Below are 14,196 nucleotides of genomic sequence, written 5' to 3'. Positions count from 1 at the left end.
GAAGCTCAATAAATGATAGAGGTATGATATGAACCCAAGCAGACTGGGTTCAAGACCCAGACTGAACCCAAACCCAGAATCTGTGCTTGTACCACTACATCATGCTGCATTTTCTTCCACTTCCTACTATACATCTCTACTAGTATATCTAAAAGATACTTTAAAGTTATCATGTACAAAACTGAACTCCTTCTTTTCCCCCTCAAACCAACTGCTTTCACAGCATGATGGATATTGTGGATTTGCTTGTTCAATGTCTATCCCAAGCTCCTTCTAAAGTGACTTCCCATACTGCAGAAGCTAGAAAACTAAAAACTGCATTTCCCAGACTTTCTTGAAGCTAAATTTCAAGATGTCATTTAGGTTTCTACAATTAGATGCAAGACTTGAATTTGGAACTGATGTGAGGAGAGGCAGGACACATGCCATCTATTCACTAATGAGGAGCCCAGAAGAAGAGGCAGAGCTCTGAGGCCAGCGGAAGTTTGGGTGGCTTCCTAGTTTACTCAGAGGCAGCTTGCTGACTGTGGCAACTATGGTCATGAGACTGGGAGCTGTTCCTAGAAGCTCAGTATACAGCCTATATTGTTTGCCCTTGTAATGATCCCATACGTCATTTTAATACCTTGAAATATGTTTTTCTGTGTAAACTAGAGTGGATTTTTCTGTTAGAGTAGACTTTGTTCTCTGCAACTGAATCTTGACTGATGGTGATAGTCTGCCTTCCCTCAGCAGCTGTTCCATTTTTCCTGGGGGGGGGTGTGTGTGTGTGTGTCAAAGTTATGTAACTGCACACGTAAGTATGAGCAATATACTATTTATTATGCTTCAATAAAGCTATTAAATTAAAATGAAAATGTGATCTATTTGAGTTAGTTTTTATATGATGTGATGTGATAGTTTTTATATGATGATCAAAGTTCATCATTTGCATGTAAATATCTAATTGTTTCAACACCATTTGTTCAAAGACTGTCCTATCTCTACTGAACTGCCTTCAGATATTTATCAAAAATCAACTGGCCACCTCTGCTTAACAACCCGGTAGTAAATGGCCCTGTGAAGCCACTGTGGTACATCCTAGGGGCGTTACTGGGGATTTTATGGAAGGCATCACGTGTCCACTAGAAACTCCGCTGATCTCAGCACATGGTATGCTTAGCCTTGACCTGAGCAGCTGCTTGTTTGTGTTCTCCTTTTAGGAAAAAAAATCAGGGTCACCATGGGCTCATCACTCGTTACTGATTCACTGTCTTGCTGTGAGGAAGCCAAGAGGCCACTCCACCACCACCGTTAGCAACCGCAGAGCCTGTTCTCAATACATTTTGGTGACAGATCTCACTCTTGGCTCCATTTTATCTTTCCTGCTCTCACTTTCTCACTTTCCTTTTGCTTTGGTTTCCTCACTTACTTGTTTAAAGTTTTAATCTTATTATGTGTATTTTTGTAAGTCATCTCATATCCTTTCTGGAAAAGGTTTTACTTCAATAAATAAATGACAATTGTTAAACTAAACTAAATCCACCAAAATCGAGCACCTTCTTCCCATAAAATTCTTATAAAACATGAAGAGTTTTGCAGCACCTACTCGTTGCAGCATATCATTCACAGGGGCATTCTGGCACAACAGTGAGTGTGGGCAGTCCCGTGGAGTCATGGGATTTGCTCTGTGAGGGCCTGAGCGTGGTATTGAAATGCTTCCAGGCCAGCAAGTCCTGTGACCCCGAATCAGCTGTTTGGGGCTCCTGGGGAAGAGATTACTACCTCCTTCTTCGTCTTTCTCTAAAGTAAAATAAACCCAAGTGAAATCAATGGCCACCAAACATATAAATCCCTGGTGTCGCCTCTGATACCTAAATGCAGCACAATTAGTTCGGTCTGTGGATTCTGCTTTGCTGCACCATCTATGCAGGAAACGGGGAACACAGAGAGCCAGCCACTAAATTAACTTACCTTGGCTGTTTGGAATATTGCAGGAAGAAGGATGGATGAGGGTCAGGTATCACATTTCTGAACTCATAATGTTTCAGGCAGCACAAGACAGCAGGGTCTTCTCAACCTGGGTCACCTTGTACTGCCTTCCTGGTTTCTGTCATATTTGGGTACTTTTTATTGTAGCTTTTACTTAATATTTATCTTTGTATCTATTAGTGACACCTTAATCTCATCCTAAGCAATAGTACCTGTAGACTCACAAACTATGTTTTTTTTCTATTAATATCAGTAGAAAAATGATCCACTGTAGCTAAAGAAAAGTAATCTATTGTAAAATAAATACTGGAAACCATTTGAAATTTTAAAATGTGTTCACATACCTCCCAAAGTCATCTCGGGCACCTCTAGCGGTAGACATGCCACACTCTGGGACCCCCAAAGGAGAAACTATCCTGGGTCTCATAGGACAGCATAGAAGTGTTGGTTCCAGTAGAACTGGGGAGACTAGAGATTCTGTCTTTTAAAGAGCCATATACATACATGCATTATTATAGACTGAGACATTGAATACCATAAATGTAACTGATCACTCCCCAAATTAATCTGGGGCTTCCCTGGTAGCTCAGAAGGTAAAGCGTCTGCCTGCAATGTGAGAGACCTGGGTTCGATCCCTGGGTCAGGAAGATACCCTGGAGAAGGAAATGGCAACCCACTCCAGTACTCTAGCCTGGAAAACTCCATGGATGGAGGAGCCTGGTAGGCTACAGTCCATGGGGTTGCAAAGAATCGGACACAACTGAGCAACTTCACTTTCACTTTCCAAATTAATCAAATCAGCAAACAATCGTATACTGATCCACTCCTCCCCCCTTTTTTTGGCCATATTATGCAGTATGTGGTATCTTAGTTCCCCAACCAGACATCAGACCCATGCTCCCTGCACTGGAGGGCTTCCCTAGTCGCTCAGGAAGCATGGTAACTCCCTTGATTTACCTTCTTAATTAGATAATGGAAATAGGCCAGCTGGGATTTCTTCTGCTTCAAGCCTTATTTTCTCAGTAAAAATTTTGTTTCAAGTTGAATAACATTCTTCTTGAGCTCCTTTCTTCTAAATCTCATGAATAAATAGGAATTAGGGACCCACGCAGAGATAAAATGCTACCTTCACAGGATAAAGAATCACTCATGTACCCAGATCTAGAAAAAAAAAAATTAGGCTTTGGAAAACCAAAAAAAATCACGAGATAGGGACCATAATTTGTACACCATTCCTGACTCTGTTTTGAAGCTTGTGATAAAATTGAGTCTTTAAAGTAAATGTATCTACTAATGCCAATAGTGCAGCATTCGTAATACCCTTTAAAACAACGTGAAAAGAGAAAGGGTTAGTCGCTCAGCTGTGTCTGACTCTTTGCAACTCCAATGATGGTAGCCTGCCAGGCTCCCCTGTCCATGGAATTCTCCAGGGAAGAAGACTGGAGTGGGTTGCCATTTCCTCCTCCAGGGGATCTTCCCAACCCAGGGATCAAACCAGGGTCTTAGCAACTAAACAACAACTTGTTCATTCAGTTTACCAAGTACCAGTAAGAGAAAGTTTTATTTATAAAATATCAGCAAATGCTGTGACCTGAAGGAAGGCTATATTCCAAGCGGGCTGGGAGTTTTCCTGGGTGCCCCTGTGGAGTTGAGAATGCTGATGGAGAAGAGCAGGGTAGGAGAGGGGACAGTTTCAGTCTGTGTTTTTACTCCCTGCTGGGCATGGCGGGGAGGAGGAGGAAGAGGACTTCTGTTCTAAGGACTGGAAAAGGGGTTGGCGGTGTGTTGTCATGGAACTGAGAATGTGGAAGCTCAGGAGAAAAAAATGGGGAAAAAATGTTCTGCAAGTTAAAGAAGAGAAAGCTTATTTATCAGCAATGAAAGAAGGACAGAAAGTGTAACCAGGTAGTACCTGGAGATCTGGAGGGTGTTAGAGCCGAGTTCTAGGACTTCTAAACAGAAGTTAGCCCAGAGAGGTTTGTAAAGACATTATTTTTATAAATGACATTATTTTTACAAATGACATTTTACAAATGACATTTGTAAAGACATTATTTTTAAAATATCAGGCATCAGAAGCAGAAAGAACACATCTCTCAGACATTCTTCTGAGAGATGCTGCATTTAGTTAGCCAGAGGTGCTGACTTATAGCTTCAGAGTGATGGATTGGCAGGACAGAGGCAGTATGAGATGGGCAAGGCCAGGACCATTCAGCAGAAGACCAAGACAAGGACTAAGAAGTCAGGCATTGGTCTGGGGGCAATGTTACCTCTATGAGGCTGGAGGGTTGTGATAGGAACTTTCTGTGGCTTGGGGCATAGCAGCTCTTAGACAATGGAAAAAGAAGAGAAATTGGAAATGTCAAGGTTTTTAACAGTTCTTGTGAATTGACAGGCTGGAAGCAGAGGCTATGAGGAAAAACAGATTAGGAGAAAGGTACCCCTCCTGCACTCCCAGGTGGCCCAGGGAGATGAGAAGGCAAGTGGGGCTTCTATAGAAAATCGAACCTTTTCTTTCTTCTAATTTTAGGGTAAACTTCATAGAGCTCATGTCTTTTTAAAGCTGGACTATATTTGGTGAACGGAAGAGAATGAAGACAAAGTCTAGATATTGCAGACCCCGGTGTCCCCTCCCCCCTTCCCTTCCTCAAAGTGGTCACAGGAACATACAATGTGACACAGTGGTGGTGTGATGGAAAGTTCCTTAAAAACACAAAAATCACAATTCAGCAGTTATGAGCTTGATGAGTTTGGTGAAGAAAGAACAGTGTGAGTATGAGCGTGTATGTGGGTGGTCAAGGTCCAACAAAGTGCATCCTGGCATTATTTATGTTAGTAAATTGCTAGAAAAACCTAAATGTCCATCATCAAAGGAGAAGTTGAATACATTATGACACATTCATGAAACGGAATACTAGGTAACTGTTAAAAAGTTACATATCATATGTACATATGAAACTCTGGCCAGGATATCAGCAGAGCCTGTGTGTTCCGTGACTGATCCAGGATCCGAGGCTGTGAGAATTTTGTTGGGAATCCTGGGGATCATTTTTCTTCACTGACTCTCAGAGAAGATGTAGAGTCTGGGAGCTGCGGCAGGAATGCTGTTAGATGTAAAGGAAGTCTGAGAAGAAGCCTAACTGGTAGTAAGACCTTAGCAAGGTCAGTTTCAGTGGAATGGTGGGTGGGAGGCAAATCAGAATGGGTTGAAGAGTGAGGCGAGACTGGGGAGGGGAGTGATCAAGTGAAGTGAACATTCCAAGAAGCATGGCTGTTACAGGGACTAGAGAGCTGGAGTGGTGGCCAGAAGATGGAGAACATTTGCATCTGTTTCCCCACCCTCTCAAGCAAGGAGATGCTACAGCATGTGGGACGTTTCTGGGAGACTCCAGAAAGCGGGGGCGTGGATAACTGTGGTGTCACATAGCATGTGTGAAGCACTGAATTTGGAGTGCAGAAGAGAATGACCAACGTCCTCTTGGATGGCTTCAAATTCTCTGTGAAGCATGAGGAGGGATCCCTCCTTCAGAGAGAAGATAGATTAAGGGACAGTGGAGAACAGCTTAGGTGGGAACAGGTGCCCAACACCCAAGAGGAACCGTGTGGGTTCCTGGGCAGCGTCACTGAGATCGCAGGTCGGGACTCAGTGCAGCTGTCTGTAGCAGCACTCCGCCCTGCTGGTGTGACGGTCACAGAAGGCAGGCTCCCAGGGGTCCAGGTTAACCTCGCAAGCACCTGGAGGAAGGGGGTGCAGAAGAGGTACATATCTTTGAGTGACTGCCTTGGGACTTCCATGGTGGTCCAGTGGCTAACACTCTGAGTTCCAGTGCAGAGGGCCAGCGTTTGATCCCTGTTCAGGGAACTACATCCCACATGCTGCAACTAAGACTCAGCACAGTCAAATAAATAAATAAAAATGTTAAAAAAAAAAAAAAAGTGACTGACTGATGGGCCCTGGGATCTAAGCTAGATAAGGAAGTACATGAGGCCAGAAGGTGCCTCAGTCACTTGGGGATAGTTCTCTCTTCCCTGACAGTTTCATTTTCTCACCCTTTGACAGCCTTTACTCATTTCTGTCTCAGGTTGGGCTTGTTAGAAGCTGCTTAGTCAGTTAGAAAGCTGGAGTTGTTTCTTAAAGCCACCTCAGTCCACTTCTGCCCCCACCAGTGAGCTGCCTAAGGTGGTACTTTCTGCCAATAAGTGTTTTTTTTTTTTCCTTTTCATTTTGATGAGATTTAGCTTCTGTGGTCAAGCACAAAAAATAGTATACAGGGCAGATGGCATCTTCATAATATTTGGGAATCCTGTCTCTCTGGGTCTCTGGATTGTTTCTTTGTCTGTATGTCTTAATATTATTCATTTATTTATTTGTCTGCTCTGGGTCTTAGCTGAAGCATGTGGGGCCTAGTTCCCTGACCAGGGATGGAACCCAGGCCACCTGTATAAGGAACATGGAATCTTAGCTACTGGACCATCAGGGAAGTTCCCAGTTTCTTTGTTTTTGGAAGTAAAATAATTATTTTTCTTATTGTTAATTGATCTAACAGATATCAGTGTGTTCAAAATAATAATACCAATAATGTATCTGATAATGTATGCTTATGCATGTATATTACATATATATGGAGCTCTGGTTTCAATGAAAAAAAGCACGTAAGACCTGAAGCAATGTCCATACTAGACTGGTCCAGGGGTTCACTGGAAGGGACTTACGGAAACACTGCTGATCAAGCTCCCAGTCTTCATGGCTCTTATCAATGTGCATTTTCAATGATAACAAATACATCATCTACTATGCTTTGAAATGTGAATAGGTTGTCTTCTGTTTTCTGGGCCTATATTGTGGGAAGGAAAGCAGGGAAGGATAAATCAATAAGAAATTTCAAAGAATAATTTAGCAAACTCTATTAAATAAAAACTTTTCACACTTTCAACTCGGCATTTCCATTTCTTACAAAGTACTCCCACAGTGCAAAGATGTATGTTCTAGAATGTCCTAGTAAAAGACTGTTGGCTCATATATAGGGGCCTGGTTAGGTAAATTAAGGAATGGACACACAATGGAACACTATATAGCCTTTAAAAACAGTGAAGTAAGCTGCTCCTGCCTTCTAAGATGGCCCACATGCTGCCCATGGAATGTGCATCTCTGCTTTGTTTTCTATGGCTTGCTCTTGAATTCTTTCCTGTGTAAAGCCAAGGATTCTCACTTGGGGGCCCATCCCAGGAACTTGTCAGAGACCTGGGACATGACCATCCCCTTGGGACCAATTTTCCTGCAATAGCTTTACAAAGGAAGCAGAAGAAGGTGGTTTTCTCTCCCTCCCCACTTTTCCTTTTGTTATAAAAATGTAGCCCACTTAGTTCTTGGGGAGGAGCTCTCTTGCCTGCCTGCTTCTATCCTTCGCAAGTATCCTATATTAATAAACCTACTTCTTATCAAAAAAAAAAAACAGTGAGGTAAGCCTGTATGTACTGACACGGAAGTTTCTTTGCAACATTCTGTTCAGGGTAAAGATGCAAAACAGTATTATAGCATTGATAACAATAGTTACTATTAGACTATGTATAAGGAATAAAGATTGAAGAAATGTACACAAAAGTGTTAAAGACAATGTTATCGGGAACGTGGAGTATACTTTTCATTCTATGTATTTCAATGTGGTCTGAATTCTCTATAGTGAACAAGCATAATTTTAGTGACTAACATAATTTTTTAACATAATTTCTCTGCTAAACATGTTACATTAATTATTGGTCACACAATGAGTAGGTGGTGTATATTACCTATTCTACAGATAAGATGATTAGGAAAGTTAACCTGTCCAAGTTAAAGTTTAGATTCTTTATTTAAAGAGATAATCTTTTCAAACTATGTATCATAAAGTTAATATATTCTACCCAGGCTCAGCTTCTCTTTTTTTAGAAGCTGGCTCCTCTGGCTATTTCTCTTTCCCATTGTGATTTCACTTTCCTCTCACAACTATTAAAATTCATTTCCTCTGGGAAGTTACCACAGACTCCTGGCTCATTAACTTCTCTGTAGCATTTTGATGTACTCACCACTGTGCTTTTGCATATGTTACCATGTGAGCTGGTAAAGAATCTGCCTGCAAGGCGGGAGACCTGGGTTCAATCCTGGGTTGGGAAGATCCCCTGGAGAATGGAAAGGCTACCAATTCCAGTATTCTGGCCTGGAGAATTCCATGGACTATATAGTCAATGGGGTTGCAAAGAGTCAGACATGACTGAGCGACTTTCACTTTCATTTTCTACCATTTGAATTTGCATGGTTCTATTCTCATTCACAGAATACACAGAAGAACTATACAAAAAAGATCTTCATGACCCAGACAACCATGATGGTGTGATCACTCACCTAGAGCCAGACATCCTGGAGCGTGAAGTCAAATGGGCCTTAGGAAGCATCACTACAAACAAAGCTAGTGGACATGACGGAATTCCAGTTGAGCTATTTCAAATCCTAAAAGATGACGCCGTGAAAGTGCTGCACTCAATATGCCAGCAAATTTGGAAAACTCAGCAGTGGCCACAGGACTGGAAAAGGTCAGTTTTCATTCCAATCCCAAAGAAAGGCAATGCCAAAGAATGCTCAAACTACCGCACAATTGCACTCATCTCACATGCTAGTAAAGTAATGCTCAAAATTCTCCAAGCCAGGTTTTAACAGTATGTGAACCGTGAACTTCCAGATGTTCAAGCTGGTTTTAGAAAAGGCAGAGGAACCAGAGATCAAATTGCCAACATCCGTTGGATCATCAAAACAGCAAAGGAGTTCCAGAAAAACATCTACCTTTGCTTTTTTGACTACACCAAAGCCTTTGACTGTGTGGATCACAAATTGTAGAAAATTCTGAAAAAGATGGGAATACCAGACCACCTGACCTACCTCCTGAGAAATCTGTATGCAGGTCAAGAAGGAACAGTTAGAACTGGACATGGAACAGACTGGTTCCAAATTGGGAAAGGAGTACGCCAAGGCTGTATATTGTCACCCTGCTTTTTTAACGTACATGCAAAATGCTGGGCTGGATGAAGCACAAGCTGGAATCAGACTGCTGGGAGAAATATCAATAACTCCAGATATGCAGATGACACCACCCTTATGGTAAGAAGTGAAGAACTAAAGAGCCTCTTGATGAAAGTGAAACAGGAGAGTGAAAAAGTTGGCTTCAAGCTCAACATTCAGAAAACTAAGATGGCATCTGGTCCCATCACTTTATGGCAAACAGATGGGGAAACAGTGAGAGACTTTATTTTTGGGAGCTCCAAAACCACTGCAGATGGTGACTGCAGCCATGAAATTAAAAGACACTTGCTCCTTGGAAGAAAAGCTATGACCAAACTAGACAGCATATTAAGAAGCAGAGACATTGCTTGACCAACAAAGGTCCGTCTAGTCAAAGCTACGCTTTTTCCAGTAGTCATGTATGGATGTGAAAGTTGGACTATAAAGAAAGCTGAGCACCAAAGAATTAATGCTTTTGAACTGTGGTGTTGGATGACTCTTGAGAGTCCCTTGGACTGCAAGGAGATCCAACCTGTCAATCCTAAAGGAAATCAGTCTTGAATATTCATTGGAAGGATTGATGCTAAAGCTGAAACTCCAATACTTTGGCCACCTGATGCGAAGCACTGACTCATTGGAAAAGACCCTGATGCTGGGGAAGATTGAGGGCGGGAGGAGAAGGGGATGACATAGGATGAAATGGTTTGATGGCATATGTAGTCCATGGGGTCGTAAAGAGTAGGACACCACTGAGTGATTGAACTGAACTGATTCTCATTCATCTTTGAGGATGAGCTCCAGGTGAGGAACTTGCCACTTTGTTTAGAATTTATGATAATCCTTCATAGCCTGTTTCTAAACCTTCTCATTAGATTTTAGGACTGAATTCTTAATGTAACACTTGCATTTGGTGGGTCATTAATATTGATGATCAATTCCTGTAAATCAAGCAAACTTTTTCTTACACAGCACTCTATGTTTTCTCTACTGAATTATGTATATAAATGTCCCTCAGTTGAGTAGCTTCTGAATAATAATTCCAGTAAAGTCATGTCTTCTCTTGATTTTTCTTCTTAGTGCAGGGGAGGTGTGAGTCATATAGAATCACTAGGTTTCCAAATGAAAAAGCTTGATACTTACTGTGTTTACACACACACACAAACACACACACACACACACACACACACACAAATATTATAATTCCTCTATTTCTCTGTTTCAATCCTGACAGGGTTAAATGCTATTTACATTATACATGACCAAGTAAATAAGAATAGATTTCCAGTTGGTTGATAATATGTGGTTGAGAAAAGAACCTCAAGGTAACTGGTTATCATATTGATTCTAGATTATCTTCCTCGTCAGGTATAAGTAGAGAGACAAACACATACTCTTTCCCAAACAAGTGAATCAAAAATAATTTCCATTTTGCTCCACAAACATTTTAATTACTTTCAGGATTTCATGAGCGGCAAAAATAACATGGTCTACATCCACAGTTGGTTGTTCTTTAGAACAGTTGTACTCCTTGTACTTTAGTACTAGAATGACAAGTATCATCAGTTCAGTTCAGTTCAGTCGCTCAGTCGTGTCCGACTCTTTGCGACCCCATGAACCGCAGCACGCCAGGCCTCCCTGTCCATCACCAACTCCCGGAGTTCACTCAGACTCACGTCCATCGAGTCAGTGATGCCATCCAGCCATCTCATCCTCTGCTGTCCCCTTCTCCTCCTGCCCCCAGTCCCTCCCAGCATCAGAGTCTTTTCCAATGAGTGGACTATTTAATTCAAGATTTGGAAACAATATGACAAACTACTGGATTCATAGTGATTACTTCAGAAATCTAAAAGCTACTTTATAATACAATTTAGGGTGGGAAAGAAGACTTTCTTCTAAATTAAATCTTTAAAAATTTGTAAAGTTATTTAAAGTATATGGAAAAACATAGAAAATAATATAATGGATAGCTATGTACTCATCACCCACTCTATAAAATTCTACTATTGTCATAATGTTTAAATTTTTAAGAATCACAGGTATAATGCTCCCTATATATGCCTTCTAAATCTCATTCTTTTTTTCCCCCTTTCCTGGACAAACTCTATTCTAAATCTGGTGCTAATTTTCTCAGGCTGTTATTCCTTTACTATGTTTATAAGTTTATAAACAATACATGGCATTGTTTTACACTCTGTACTTTCAGTGGTATATTATACCACCTGTGCTTTTTTGGCTGTGTATATGTGTAACTCGAGTTGTACAGATGTACCACAGTGTACCCAAGTATCTGCTACCTTGTGCATGAACTTCTGGTTGTTTCCCATATTTTGCTACTGTGAATAATACTATTTAGTTTTATAAGTCTCCTTTTCCCACGTGCAGTAGTTTCTCATATATTCATGTGCATACCATCCTCCCATAAATCTCACAAAAATGGAGACTCTGATTTGGTAGCTGTGGGATGAAATTCTACATATGTATTAAGTTCCCAGATGATGTTGATGCTGCTGGTCCTAGGACTACACTTCAAGGAGCAAGGGCCTTGCAGAGGAATAAAAACGTCTAGGTTGTAGTGGATGATCATCTTTAATGTTACTAGATATTGCCCAACTGCCTCTGAAGGGCCTGCACCCATCCACACTCCTGTCAGCAGCTCACAACAGTCTCCAAAATACCACATCTTCATTAACACCATCATTGCAAGACTCTGATTTTTGCCAATTTAATGGACAAGAAGTGGTATTTTGTTATATTAATTTGCCGAGTATTATTGATTTGATCAAATTATATTAATCTGATAAATAATATTGAAGTCTGACCTCTTGAGTTTCTTCTGCAATAATTTTTAACATAAACTAATGTCTGGGTAAAGAAAACGTCTTCATTCATCTGTTTTGTACTTTAAAAACAACCTTGTACAGCCATAGCCAAGATTAAGTCTTGAGACTTTCAGGGTAGAAAGACAAGTTGCTGAAACAGATGGATGACCTGAAGGTGGAGCTGTCCCAGCTGCATGTCTCTGAACTGCCAGGCAGCACAGCATCCAAACTCTCTAAGACTCAAGTTGTTTGCAAATCTATTGTTGTTCTCACTGCCATTAACCAGACTCAGAAAGAGAATCAGGAAATTCTACATGGGCACAAAGTACAAGCCCCTGGAACTGCAGTCCAAGAAAATATGTGCTATGCATTGCCAGCTCAACATGTATGAGGAGAATTTGAAAACCACACAGCAGCAACGAAAGGAATGGTTGTGACCACCCCGTGGAAGTACATGGTCAAGATCTGACCATTGTAGTATCAACAGAAAACAAACTGGCTGGAAAAAAAAAAGGCTGAAGGGCGTCCTTCAAGTTAAAACAGATGGATGATAAACAGCAACAAAAACAAGACAAAAACGTAAAACTCCTTCGTAAAGGTAAAAATAGAAATTTAGAATTATGTAGTGTTCGAATGTAAGTGCATAAACCACTTTTAAACCTGGTACAGAATTTAAAAAACAAAAGAAGCATAAAAAGTAATTATATATCTATGTTAACAAACATGCAATATTAAAATAGGTAATCTGTCTCAAAAACATAAAGTGGGTGAGGCAGAACTGGAGTTTTTATGTGACTGAAGTTAAATTATGTTTAAAATATATTATAACTTTAACACACTTGATGTAATTACATCAGTAACCACAGAAAAATTATAGAATGTACACAAAGGGAAATGAGAAGGGAATCAAAATGTGTCACTACAAAAAAAAAAAACAACAAAAAAACAACTCAGCAAAGCACAAAATAAGGCAGCAGGAAGAAAAGAACAAAAAAGTTATATACAGAAAACAATGAACAAAATGGCAATATTAAGTCTTTTCCTGTCAGTAATTACTTTATATGTAATAGGTTAAATATACTAATTAAAAGACACAGATTGGCTGAATGGATAAAAAATAAGAACCAACTAATAGGCTGTCTACAAGAGGCATGCTATACATCTAAGATACACATAGGCTAAAAGGATGGAAAAATATTCCATGAAAACAGGAATCCAAAGAGAGTAGAAGTGGCTATACTAAGATAAAATAGACTTTAAAACCAAAACTATCATATGAGACAAAGAAGGACATTATATAATGATAACAGGGTCAATTCACCAGGAAGATATAACAATTATAATGTACATGCACCTAACATTAGAACCCCCAAATATATAAAGCAAACATTGACAGAACTGAAGGGAGAAATAGACAGAAACATAGTAACAATAGGATAGTTCAATACTCCACTTTCAGTTAAGGATAGAACAAAGAGATCCATAAAAAAACAGAGGACTTAACACTATAGAATAATTGAACCAAACATATACTGAGCATTTCACCCAAGAACAGCAGGATACAAATTCTTCTCAAGTACACATGGTCGTTCTGCAAGGCGGTCCACATATTAGGCCACAAATCAAGTCTTAATAAATTTAAGAAGACTGAAATCATACGAAGCATCTTCTCTGACCACAATGGAGTGAAACTAGAAGTCAACAGCAGAAGGTAAAAACACAAATATGTGAAAACTAAACAACACACTCTTATACAACCAATGGGTCAAAGAATAAACTACAAGGGAACTTAGAAAACACTTAGAGACAAATGAAAACAAAATACAACACATCAAAACCTAGGCAAAAGCAGTGATAAGAGAGGAGTTAGAGATAAATGCTTGCATTAAAAAGAAGATCTAAAATCAATAATCTAATTTTATACCTTGAAAAAAAAACCTAAATTTAGCAGAAGAAATAATAAAGATGAAAGGAGAGTAAATGAAATAGAGAATAGAAAAAGTGGAAAAAAATCAGTAACTAATAAAACCAACTGAGTGTTTGTGTCCCTTACCCAAATTCATATGTTGATGCCCTACCACCAAAGTGATGGTATTTGGAGGTGGGGGTCTTTTGAGAGATAGTTAGTTTAAATTAGGTCATGAGGATGGCAACCTCATGATGGGATGAGTAGCCTTGTAAGAAAAGGAAGAGAGAGAAATCTATTTCTTCATGCACATATACCAAGAAAAGGCCATCTTAGTACCCAAGAATGGAGAAGGCAATGGCACCCCACTCCAGTACTCTTGCCTGGAAACTCCCATGGACGGAGGAGCCTGGTAGGCTGCAGTCCATGGGGTCGCTATGAGTCTGACACGACTCAGCAAATTCACTTTC

This window comes from Bubalus kerabau, chromosome 8 (assembly GCF_029407905.1).
Source record: "Bubalus kerabau isolate K-KA32 ecotype Philippines breed swamp buffalo chromosome 8, PCC_UOA_SB_1v2, whole genome shotgun sequence".
NCBI lineage: Eukaryota > Metazoa > Chordata > Mammalia > Artiodactyla > Bovidae > Bubalus > Bubalus kerabau.
This window is presented reverse-complemented; position numbering follows the sequence as displayed.